Genomic DNA, 12,573 nt, shown 5'->3' with positions numbered 1-12,573 from the left:
GATAGGACTTCTCATTTCAATGTTTCATGTATATTTTGACGGATTTTGCGACATGGGGTCGAGCACTGACCCGATTTTGACGGATTTTGCAACATGGGGTCGAGCACTGACCCGCTGCAAAATTACCTGTACGTGTCTGTCGCTGTGTTGCGGCCGTTTGTGTTTCAGTGCTTGACTCGAACGCATCAATTGCTTTCGATAATGGTGTTCTGTGATTGTCTTCGTCTGTCTCAGTAGCTACGAAAACGTTCTGTCTTCCACCGCCATGCCGGTCTTCGACATCAAAATCACCTTCTTAACGCGTTGAAAACATTCTCTTTACGTTCTTCCACTAATAGTTCTCTCACCAGTAGTCTTACCCAGCATCTTAAGAGCCACAGCCGCAGATCTCTTCATGTTAAAGCAGAAAATTAAAACCTCCCGCAAATGGCGAGAAATGGCTACGTAAGTTGACGTACTTAATCGAGAATAACCTTACGATGCAATCACAAATCGACTAATATTTTTATGGCATTATGTTTACAGATGCCTAAGCTTATTGTTTTACACCTACGACCAATCACCCGAGCCCCACTTGCCGCTACACCCGTCTATTGCAAAACGGCGGAAGCAAAGTTGTAGACATAATAACACACGAGCGACTAGAACGTCGTTATTGATTGGTATCTTAACTGCAAACACGTACCGTTTCTGTAATGAACTTGTGGTAATTCGTTGTTTATTTAGTAGTTCATTTGACTATACGAATAACGATCTAACTGACGTCGAAAGTGCAGTCTTCTTCCTACCAACATTTGAACTAAAGAAAAGTGAAGTATAACGTAGCTTAATGTATTTATCTTTAGTTATAACTTTGTGTCAGACTGTTAATCTAACTCTGTTCATCACCTTTGCACCTTACAGTATTCTATCACCTGGGCTCAAATCCTGCCCTCTTCAGCACACGGTTTTAATTTCTCAGTGAGAAGATTCATTCATGTGTTCACATTTATTTGATAGTCACAAGGAGGAAACAGTCAGAAAAAAGAGACAACTATCTGATTCACAGGTGCTGTTTCGTTGACCATCAGGACGGTGAGAATCAGCTGAATTAGCGTGATTATCGTTAGAGGTCTGATACCTGAGGATTGGACGCTGCTTGCCATTGGCCAATTAGCGCACGACCTCACTCTTTGCAGGTCTCACTTTTGGTGAGTATGTGAACGTTAATTATACTACTGTGTTCTCTTGCCTATGTAGAGAATAGCCTTTTATGCGGGTTTAAAGTCTCACAGCCACCTCTCGTCGTTCTCTGATATTACTGCTGTAACTTCCTGTAAGATTGAAAAGGTACCTAATATTTTGTGTTTATATGTTTCTACGGAAACTTAACCTGTTTCACAAGCTCGAGTGAAACAGACTGAAAGTAAATAAACTTCTTTCAGGCTGTTCTCAGGCTTCATAAGGAAGAAACACAGTATGAATAAGATATGTGAAATTGTGACAGAACTGAATCCGTTGGATGGGCTCAGAGATACGTTAGAAAGAATAGAGATGGCTAAGAAATTCTGGGAGAGGTGTGTCGAAACGTGTTCACATCCAAATATCCCATGAAAATACTTTGGTTGTCCTGAACATGATATTCGTGATTCCCCACCGACTCAGATATTGCCGAAACTTTCCTCCTTAGTCTACACTTACATCGGACGCATATTGCTCCCTAGCAGATGCAGACAGATTATGTGACCCGATGTCGTCCGACGTCGTTCTCGACTATACCTACATTGGATTCCCTATTTCTCACGATCTGATTTAGAATAATTCAATGCACAGTGCTCGTTTTTGTGTCGACTTCTGCTACTTAGGAGCCTTCACCTTAATAAGAGAATTAGAAAAAATGTTCGGATGCGCCAGTTTCACAAGATACAGTTACAGGGGAGTTTTTTAACCTGCCAACCTCTACGAAGTTGTCGAGATGAATTCAAGATTATAGAAACATTTGACCACATTTTGAAGGCATAAGAAACGATCTAACTGGCCAACAGGGCAGGTTTAAGGCCCCAGGAACACAAATGACAGCTTGGGCGACCAGACTGAGAGGGGCACCAGAGTCTCCCAAGTGCAAAATTTATATATAGAATGAAAAAATTAGCAGTGGAAGCTGACACGGGTGAAAGTGTAGTCATGGAAGCAACAACCTTCCAGCAAACGATCCGTTCGCGAGATCATTGAGCTAGAAGCGGCCACTGTGAAATATCGTCCTAGTTACTTCAGATGTGTTCGAAATGTAAATTTTTCGTCAAGTCCCCATCTAATTGGGTGCAGATTACATCCAAGGACTGCGTTAACAAGAAATACAACGCTGCTTCAGCGTGTAACTTTATAGGGTAAGTCAGGATGATATGGTGAATCGGGTGAAATGGTGAATTGCTTTAATTCTTTACTGGTTAAACAGATGTCTCTGTATGTCTGCATGCCAACAGTCTCTAATCATCTGTGCAGTGTGCACGAGTTGAAAACCAGCCCCGTTTTAAAAACCGTAAGTACTTTGTACAAAACTGTTTTCGATGCTAAATAATTTTTATATGCTGCATGCATTTGTAGATGTTACTTCAGGTAGCGTAGTCCGCGGGGTATTTTTTGATATATTCTGCCTTCTTATACTGCTTGCGTCTAGTGTTTTGAACTTCTTGCCGTGAAATTCACCGTTTCACCCATAGCAAATGGGAGAAACGGGCAGGGGTGATATGGTGAAGGACTTTTCTTATATGTAAAGTGTAAAGCTTTTATTTAGGTACATCCAAACTAGGGTTTTTGACAAGTCATGAAATGTTAGCGTTTTCTATCCCATGCGAGAGTTATATTCTGTTTTATCCGTTGTCTCAATACAATCGTTAATTTAAAAATTAGTTTATATATATATAAATTTTTTTTTTGCGAGTACAGTTGGGTTTGTCAGTGATTAAAAAAGTAAATGTTCTAACTACCGCCATTGTTCCAGGCAAAGATGCGTACATTTTACAAAAGACAAAAAATATCCAGCCGTGCTGATTGGACAGAGGAGCAACGATGCCGTAAAAGCGGTGCAAAATGGAATCACCCTGAATAAAGCCTCAAAGGAGTTTCACGTTCCATGGGCAACGCTGAAGAGAGAATTAGCAAACGGGTGCTTCACGAAAAAACCTTTGGGTGGGCTGCCTGTACTAACACAAGAATGTGTGAAAAGTTGGTAAAACATATCATAACATTACAAAACTTCGGATTTGCACCGACAAGGACCGAAGCACGTACTATGGCATATAAATTAGCTGAGAAATATAACCAACATCACAAATTTAACCGAGAAAAGGAAATTACTGGAATGGACTGACTACATTTATTCTTAAAAAGAAATCCGGAACTCTCAATCCGCAAATCGGAAGGAGTTTCACCAGCACGGTCAAGGGGTTTAAGTACGAAAAACGTTTCAGACTATTTTTCATTGCTGCAGAACATCTTGGTAGAGCATAACCTCCTTGATAAGCCGGGAAATATATTCAACGTAGGTGAGTCCGGACTTCAGCTGAATAATAGACCAGGTTACGTGTTGGCTGCAAAGGGGTCTAAGGGCGTACCAGCGAAAACATCCGGTGAAAAGGGTGAAACCATATCTGTAATCACTTGCCGCAATGGAGAGGGCATTTTTTTACCCCGAGCTTGTGTTTTAAAGGGAAAAATGAAAAGGCCGAGTACAAGGACGATATGCCGCCGGGTTCCACGATATTCATGTCACAAAAGTCGGCGTACGTAACAACTGATATTTTTCTTCTGTGGCTAAGGTACCATTTTGGACCTAGGAAGCCTGAGGGAACATTCGTGCTTATTTTGGATGGACTTAGCTCTCATTGCAGCAGCGTGGATACATTAGAGTTTGCAGAAGAAAAAAACATAATTTTGCTCTGTCTACCCAGCCACACTACACAGTATCTGCAGCCGCTAGACAAAGCATTTTTTAAAGCTCTGAAATCCTATGATTACAATACTTGCAATTCGTACATTAAAATGAATCCAAATAGAAAAATTTCCAGACCAGTGTTCGGAGGACTGCTTACAAAGGCATGGGTAGAAGCAGCTATGACAGAGAAGGCAATATCGGGGTTCAGAAGCACAGGAATCGTCCTGTTTAATCCTGATGTCATCCCCGAATACGCGTTTTTAACATCAGCTTCAGATCAACATCAGGCAAACAACGAACGACATGAAAACAGACCAACTTCATCTCGACCAAGTTGTTCACACTGGCAGGAGATACCTAATCCCTCGGAAGAAGCAACTGCAGACGTAGATAACGATCAGGGACTAGAACACATACAAGCTTCACCACAACTGGGCTGTTCGCAACGGGCTGAAAATCCACAGGAAAACATGGTCTTCATCAGAAGCAACAAATATGACCTCGACAGTGGCAACAGAAGAATCTCAAATAACCCCTGGCAAACTCTTGGACCATATTTCGCCTATACCTATCCTAGATAAAGTTGCATCTGCAAAGAAGAAGTCCAGAGCTTTAGATGAGGTTTTGACTTCTCCAGAAAACATCGACAACCTGTGAGACAGAAAACGACAAAATGAGTCAGTGAAGAGTAGAGCAAATGCTAAAAAGAGGACCAGAGGGGAAACCGTAACCAAAGGAAAAACCGTAACCAAAGAGACTACCAAAGGAATTACCAAAAAGCAGCAGCCCAAGAAAGGAAAAGCGTCTACCACTGACACCGAATCCGACTCGTCGCTGGATATCCAATTGCAAGACGATGATGACGAACTGTACAGTTTGCACTAAAAAGGATGTGGATTGGATTAAATGTATTAGCTGCCAACGTTGGCTGCATGAAGACTATTCAAAATATGAATCGATGTGTGACGTATGTAGCAAAAATCAGGGAAAATAAGTTCACCACTTCACCCAAAGGGCATTCGCCCTGTTATTTATGTATATTTTGAAAGGGGAGTGTTTTTATTTTGTTTAAATATACAATTTATTGTCTTCTATGAGGCCCAAATTTTTTGTTCACCATATCACCCTAATTTACCTTACAAATCACAATACATTCGAAACTGTTGAGAGATGTGTTCCACGTGTAGTACTCACATTTGGAGGCAATACTGCACTCACGTCTGCAGTAAATTGCGAAATCTTTGAAACACCCCCACGATCATCTCGATCTTGACACAGCTGCGCCATTTCTACAGCCGTGTCGACTGGAGTAATGTACACTTTACTTTTGACGTGACCCCATATAGAAGAAACCGAAGGATTGAGTTTGGGCTACCTTGGATGCCCAGGTATAAGCTTCGGTTGACGTATCCATTTTGGACCTATTGACGCATTATATCGGTAAAAAAAATGTACCTGTACCTCATCAGGCATGTACCACACTGCCCAAAACCGAAGGATTGAGTTTGGGCTACATTGGATGCCCAGGTATAAGCTTCGGTTGACGTATCCATCTTGGACCTATTGACGCATTATATCGGTAAAAAAAATGTACCTGTACCTCATCAGGCATGTACCACACTGCCCAAAACCGAAGGATTGAGTTTGGGCTACCTTGGATGCCCAGGTATAAGCTTCGGTTGACGTATCCATCTTGGACCTATTGACGCATTATATCGGTAAAAAAAATGTACCTGTACCTCTTCAGGCATGTACCACACTGCCCAAAATTGCGCAAGGTAACATAGGCCATTGGTGAAAGTTAACTCCAATTATATGCAGACTTATGCCCAATGTTTACATTTGAGGTACATCTGTACTAATCAGGACAGTATTATGTACTGAAATTAGTGATGGTTAGTAACCACACATTCGCAATTATGTCGCAAACCAGATGTTAGCCGACCCATGTTCACTGGAATGTCTTTACTTCTGTTATCTTTCACACGTCTCACACTGATATACTGCAGAGCCAAAGAGACTGGTACACTTGCCTAATATCGCGTAGGGCCCCCGCGAGCACGCAGAAGTGTCGCAGCACGACGTGGCATGGATTCGACTAATTTCTGAAATAGTACTGGAGGGAACTGACACCATGAATCCTGCAGGGCTGTCCATAAATCCATAAGAGTACGAGGGGGATGAGATCTCTTCTGAACAGCACGTTGCAAGGCATCCCAGATATGCTCAATAATGTTCATGTCTCGGGAGTTTGGCGCCAGCGAAAGTGTTGTGCATATAGGGCAATGCCATAGTCCTAATCATCATAGGCAGGAGCAAGAAGTAATTCAATAAACTCATAAGAGTGTTCCAGAACCACTCTGTAGCAATTCTGGAGATGTGGGCTGTCGCATTAGTCTGGTGTAATTGCCCAAGTTCAGCGGAAAGCACAATGGACATGAATAGATGCAGGTGATCAGACAGGATGCTTAGGCACGTGTCACCTGTCAGAGTCGTATCTAGACGTATCAGGGGTCCCACATCACTCTAACTTCACATGGCCCACACCATTACAGAGCCTCCACCAGCCTGAAAAGTCCTTGCTGACATGCAGCATCCATGGATTCATGAGGCTGTCTCCATTCCCGTACTCGTCCATCCGCTCGATACAATTCGAAATGAGGCTCGTGCAACCAGGCAACATGTTTCCAGTAATCAGTAGTCCAATGTCGGTGTTGACGGGCCCAGGCGAGGGGGAAAGCTTTGTGTCGTGCAGTCATCGAGGGTATATACGAGTGGACCTTCGGCTCCGAAAGCCCATATTGATGACGTTTCGTTGAATGGTTCGCACGCTGGCACTTACTGATGCTTCAGCATTGACATCTGCAGCAATTTGCGGAACGGTTGCTCTTCTGTCACATTGAACACCCTTCAGTCGTCTTACTTACAGGATCTTTTTCCGGCAGCAGCCATGTCGGAGATTAGTTGTTTTACCGGATTCCTGATTTTCATGGCACGTTCGTGAAATGGTCGCACGGGAAAATCCCCACTTCATCGCTACCTCGGAGATGCTGAGTCCCATTGCTCGTGTGCCAACTATAACACCACACTCAGACTCCCTTAAATCACTGCCATTGCAGCAGCAGTAACCGATCTAACAACTTGTCTTGCGCCGCGCGGGATTAGCCTAGCGGTCTAAGGCGCTGCAGTCATGGACTGTGCGGCTGGTCCCGGCGGAGGTTCGAGTCCTCCCTCGGGCATGGGTGTATGTGTTTGTCCTTAGGGTAATGTAGATTAAGTAGTGTGTAAGCTTTAGGGACTGATGACCTTAGCAGTTAAGTCCCATTAGATTTCACACACATTTGAACTTGTCTTAAATAGGCGTTACCGACCTAAGCGCCGTATTCTGCGTGTTCACATATCTCTGTATTTGAATACCCATGCCTATACCAGTTTCTTTGGCGCTTCAGTGTATGTAAATGATGTATTTTTCATTAAGAGATCTCATGTTTATCTTAAATGAAAATTAGTTGTGACTTTCCTTAATATCCAGCTCAGAAATAAGATTTAGAAATGTATTTCTGTTACAGAGGAAAACCCCTATTATAAAAGAAATAAAAACTGACTCTATTATGATTAGATTTATTTTTCTTATCAAGGGCCCAAGGAAAAGAAGTTTATTTCTGAAAAGGCAGCGGGTAAGGGTGATCGCCTAATGAAGGGAGGGGGGGGGGGGGATAATCTCGAACCGGCCCTGTTGATCAGTCTTAACTTCAGGATATGCACCAGTCATGGTACGTTAACTAAACACCGTTGTTTTAATAATATTGTCACACTAATATTAGTTTGTTAATGAGTAAATGTATGAGCTAGAGATAATCAATTGTCGCCCTTGTTATGCGCCGTCGGGTTACGATAACCGACTGGAAACAAACATGTTTGGTCGTCCTACATCGATTCCGGAGGGTTACGGATCCAATGTACACTAATGCTCATAAATTAAGGATAATTGCAGAATGTGATGCCACACAGCGTGGCACTACACAAAACTGGCGCTAATAACATAGGCACATAGGGAACACACACGACACATCTGTAATTCCACGGTATTCGTGATACGTTGAGAAAACCGTCCCGAAACACATGTGCTAAAAACGCCACTGTTTCCTGCGCGTGTACTCCGACATCAATATGTGATATGATCACCATGCACACGTACACAGGCCGCACAACGGGTTGGCATACTCTGGATCAGGGGGTCGAGCACCTGTTGGGGTATAGCCTCCCATTCTTGCGCCAGTACCTGTCGGAGCTCCTGAAGTGTCCTAGGAGTTTGAAGATGTGCAGCGATATGTCGACAGAGAGCATCCCAGACGTGCTCCATGGGGTTTAGGTGTGGAGAACAGGCAGGCCACTCCATTCGCCAGATACCTTCTGCCTCAAGGTACTCCTCCACGATAGCAGCTCGGTGGGGCCGTGCGTTATCAATCATCAGGAGGAAGGTGGGACCCACTGCAACCCTGAAAAGGCGGACATACTGGTGCAAAATGACGTCCCGATACACCTGACCTGTTATAGTTTGTCTGTCAAAGAGATGCAAGGCTGTACGTGCACCAATGATAATCCCGCCCTACATCATCAAACCACGACCTCCATACAGGTCCCTTTCAAGGACATTAAGAGATTGATATCTGGTTCCTGCTTCACGCCAGATGTAAACCCGGCGAGAACCACTGTTCAGGCTATACCTGGACTCCGTGAACATAACCTGGGACCACTGTTCCAATGACCAGGTGCTGTGTTCTTGACGCCAGGCTTTACGGACTCTCGTGTGACCAGGGGTCAGTGGAATGTACCTTGCAGGTCTCCTGGCGAATAAACCATGTCTGTTCAGTCGTCTGTAGACTGTGTGTCTGGAGACAACAATTCCAGTGGCTGCGGTAAGGTCCCAAGCAAGGTTACTGCAGTACTCCGTGGCCGTCTGCGGGCACTGATGGTGAGATACCGGTCTTTTTGTGGTGTTGTACACTGTGGACGTCGCGTACTGTAGCGCCTGGACACGTTTCCTGTCTGCTGGAATCGTTGCCATAATCTTGAGATCACACTTCGTGACACACGGAGGGCCCATGCTATGACCAGCCTCCAGTCGCCCTAGCATTCTACCCCTCATAACGTCATCAATAATTGTTGTTTGAGCCATTTTCAACACACAGTCACCATTAGCACGTCTGAAAACGTCTGCACACTTACACGCTGCACTGTGCTCTGACATGCACCAACTCACCTCTGCGTATGTTGACTGCTGCCAGCGCCACCGTGCGACGACCGCAGGTCAAATGTAGCGTATGATCATACCCCGAGGTGATTGAAACCCGCAAACCACCCACCAGAGCGTTGTTTCACCATGTATCAGCAATATCCTTAGTTTATGAGCGTGAGTGTAGGTGTGGAATTTACACATCCATTGTATCCGCATTAATCTCAGAAAATAATTACACCTTTCATGGGCCTAGTTGTTCAGTACGTGTGGAAGCACGACGGTGCGGTCTTGCTCTGATTAAGTCCCAAGTCCAACATTTCCCATTGACCCATCTGTTAATTAATTGTTAACACAACTGCGTGTGCGCGCGTGAGCGAGACAGCGAAAAAGGAGCTGCGAGGAGTAGGGGCGAGGGAAAATACTCTGTGAAAGTTGGGCGACATGAAGTGAAGCATTCGACAGATGTAGAGAGGGACAAAATTCCTGCTCGCGCCGTTACTGGTAGATACTGTACTTTTTATGATATGGAACTCTCATAGTCTAGAAGGAACCACAAACAGGTGAGTGTCATAGAACTGTACCTAGAATCAGCATCTGTAATAGTATAGTAATGTTGTACCTCAGTTACTTGACAAAATTTTTTGATACAGTGTGTTGGAGTACTGTTTGTTAGGTACCTTCACCAGTTTGTCGTTTGATGTTTGAGGGAGTCGAGAGGTAGGAGCCGGCCACAACGCAGTTTTAGTCCTTTCTAGAGTGCTACGGGCTCGCTATTTTACCTGTTTTGAAGGGGCTTGGAGGTCCTTGTCAAGCACCGACTGACAGCACGCCCGCCACATTGCCCGTGGGAAAAACGACATCCTGTCAGTAAAGACGTGTGATTGACGTATTCTTGAGGGTTTTTTATTTATAAGTATTTTGTTTTGTTTCACACTATCACATAATAATGATAACAATTATAACCAGCTTCGGCCATACATTGGCCATCGTTGGGTTTTACGAGAGAAAAAGAAAAAAATTCACATTGAAATCTTAATTATCTTTTTAAGTTTTTGCGAGCTGCATTTATAAGGAAAAAAAACAAAGTACATTAACGATTTGCCTTCTTGTTTGCCAAATGCCACATATGACATGTAGATATGAACCATATGTATTCTGGTTACTTGGAAATAGAACTGGAGAAAAATTTATATATTGCTGTGTATTTTTTCCCCTATTGTATAATCCGAAAATTTTCAATGTATCCGTGCGACCGCTGCGGTCGCAGGTTCGAATCCTGCCTTGGGCATGGATGTTTGTGATGTCCCTAGGTTAGTTAGGTTTAAGTAGTTCAAGTTCTAGGGACCTCATGACCTCAGAAGTTAAGTCCCATAGTTCTCAGAGCCATTCATTGTACGTCGAAACTGGTTATGAATGTTATCATATTAGGGGCCATCCATAAGTTACGACACACGTTATGATGAGGGGAGAGGGGTCAAAAAGTGTGACATCGTCAGACCTCTCGGACGGGTGGGGGGGGGGGGGTGGGGGGACGAGTCATAGCTTTGTTACTTCACATGTTCCAAAAAAAATGTTCAAATGTGTGTGAAATCTTATGGGACTTAACTGCTAAGGTCATCAGTCCCTAAGCTTACACACTACTTAACCTAAATTATCCTAAGGACAAACACACACACCCATGTCCGAGGGAGGACTCGAACCTCCGCCGGGACCAGCCGCACAGTCCATTACTGCAGCGCCTTAGACCGCGCGGCTGACTTCACATGTATGAATCTAAAGAATTACAGCTCTAATGAGAAACTTTAAAATATTACCTACTCTATCAATATTATTAAATAAGGTTTTAATCAGTTTCTATCGCGCCTTCCTGTGCTGCCGAGCGGTTCCAGGCGCTTCAGTGTGGAACCGCGCGACCGCTACGGCGCAGGTTCGAATCCTGCCTCGGGCATGGATGTGTGTGATGTCCGTAGGTTTGTTATATTTAAGTAGTTCTAAGTTCTAGGGGACTGATGACCTCAGATGTTAAGTCCCATAGTGCTGAGAGCCATTTGAACCAGTTTCTATCGCTTTTTGGCATGTGGCAGCCGCGCGTGTTCACGTTCGCAGTACCTACTGTGTCGCGTGTCGGCCGCCTTTGACATACGCCGAAAGGCCAATACGGCCTTTGAGCCTTTCACAAACACCGCCGTTGTTCAGGTTTCGCCAGTGTTTAATTGTTTATATCGTTCAGTCGACACATGACTTTCGCAAGTGATGAACGTGGTTTTACTAGTTCACTGTTTTGTCATATTCAGTTTATCTAACAAAGTACAAATGAGTAAAAAACCTGAGTGAAGTATTCTTTATCGCAAACTATGAAGTAGACATTGCAGCTTATGCTGATAAAAATTAACAAAATAACGTCTTACGGTGAAGCTTGAAAAGTAGTGACAATCTTGAAGGTCATTTACATTCGAAAATTAAAGAATTGGAAATAAAATTGACGAAAAACTGATACTGATTATTTTTTTCAAAAATTTATTCGTCGTCAAAACCACCATAACAACTAGAGCCCGTGGGCGTTAAAAGTAATTTGGAGTTTTACGTAATTTTAGTATTTAGTTCTCCCCTGCTAAAAATGTTCCGGGCAAACTGAAAAACGGAACAATCCTATCAGTTAAGTTCAGTTGTTATTCACTACTTATTATAAAGCAAAATCGGCAACCGCATCTTTGTCTGTCTGTCTGTCTGTCTGTCTGTCTGTGGTAATGGTCGAAAGGTTCAGGCTCGATTTCGATGTAGAGCTGGATTCTTCAGGGCGATTAAGTACACCTGTGGTGCGAAATGCACATATTCAATAATTTACATGTTTACTTTTAACTAAACTAAAGATTTTAATGTGCAGTGAAGTGGCAGCCAGTTACTTCAAACAGTACCTAAATCAACGCCAAGTCAAAACACTTCCCGGAATAAAACAATTTGTCGTTCTGGAACCTGAGCTCCGTAGCATGCTGCTAGCAGGCGATGCTGGCATGGCGACATAAAAGGCAACAAACGCACAGCAGCATTAAGGAAAGACATTCAACAGGGAAAAAATGTGATGAGAGACAGACAGCACAACTGAAAATAGGTGGTGATTCTAAGAAAACAAAAAAAATCTAAAATTCTCTACGTAACATGTAAAGGAGAGAGGTGGCAAATTCTGTGGAGACACGGTAAGAAACATCGAATCTTTAATTTTGGACCCTGGTCAAGTATCTTTTTATCAGTGTACGAGAAAGCACGTGTGCCATTAGGTACTACAGCAGGACATGGTCAAGCACCATTGTGAATGCACCTTGACTACTATGTAAAATTAACGGATCATGATTTCGTAGCCGCTGAAGAATATAAACTTTTCCCTCTGTTAATGCATGTATTGTAATAAACAAAGATAGTGAGG

General features: G+C 43.4%; 1 protein-coding gene across 1 annotated transcript in view; it reads left to right on the top strand.

The window, feature by feature from the left end:
- Positions 1–12,573, top strand: part of LOC126473345 (A-kinase anchor protein 1, mitochondrial) — a 272,499-nt gene that overhangs the window by 170,841 nt on the left and 89,085 nt on the right. Inside the window, 1 exon segment of the mRNA XM_050100341.1 lies at positions 1,049–1,190. The gene's annotated coding sequence lies outside the window, so the exon portion shown is untranslated.

The sequence above is a fragment of the Schistocerca serialis genome, chromosome 4, assembly GCF_023864345.2.
Source record: "Schistocerca serialis cubense isolate TAMUIC-IGC-003099 chromosome 4, iqSchSeri2.2, whole genome shotgun sequence".
Taxonomy (NCBI): Eukaryota; Metazoa; Arthropoda; class Insecta; order Orthoptera; family Acrididae; genus Schistocerca; species Schistocerca serialis.
The sequence above is the reverse complement of the archived record's forward strand: the minus strand, read 5'-3'. Positions and strand labels throughout refer to the sequence as shown.